We start from the raw sequence: 740 nt of genomic DNA, 5'->3' as shown, positions 1-740 counted from the left end.
GGGGGGGGCGTGTAGTGGGAGTGGGGTAAGTAAAGGAGAGAGATAGGGATGGCAGAGAAGAGAGAATAAAGGAAAGGGTATGGTTGAATAAGGGGGATGGGGGTTATAGATAGGAATGAGAGAGAAAAGAAAGGATAAAAAAGGAATCGGGGAGACGAGAAGATAAAGGAAGAGAGATGGGGAAATGGTGAGGGTAATGGGGAGGGGCAGAAGAGAGTATAGAGGAAGGGGATGGGTACTAGTGTTGGGGAAATATGGAGGAGAGAGGGAAAGGGAGAGAGAATAAGGTGTGTTGGAGATGAAGTGAAAAAAGGGGAAGGGGAGATAGACCCAAAAAAAATTTAAATGGGGATGGGGCGGTATAATGGGTGGAATGGAAGGTTGGTTAGTTTTGAGATTTGAGTTTGGGGGTGGGTGGACTGCTACAAGGGAAGGGGGTACAGAATAGGCAGGGAGGAGATGGCGTGGGAGGGTGGGGGTACGAAGCAGGGAGAAGAGAAGAGAAGACAAGAAGGGGCAGGGTAGGAGTGATTGAATAGAGAGGACATTTGACCCAGCTGTAGGGACAGGAGGAAGGAGAGGGGGGAACTTGACACACCCTTACGTCTTCCGATTATCGTGTCTGTCAGTGTCTTCTTGCCTGACGTTATTTCAGCGGACGAAGAAAAACGGAGAGTCAGGAGGGAACGTCGCAAGATGTCAGAAGGATACGTGAGAAGGGGACGTCAGATGGGACCGTG

Source organism: Penaeus monodon, chromosome 24 (genome assembly GCF_015228065.2).
Source record: "Penaeus monodon isolate SGIC_2016 chromosome 24, NSTDA_Pmon_1, whole genome shotgun sequence".
NCBI lineage: Eukaryota > Metazoa > Arthropoda > Malacostraca > Decapoda > Penaeidae > Penaeus > Penaeus monodon.
Note: the sequence above shows the minus strand (reverse complement) of the source record.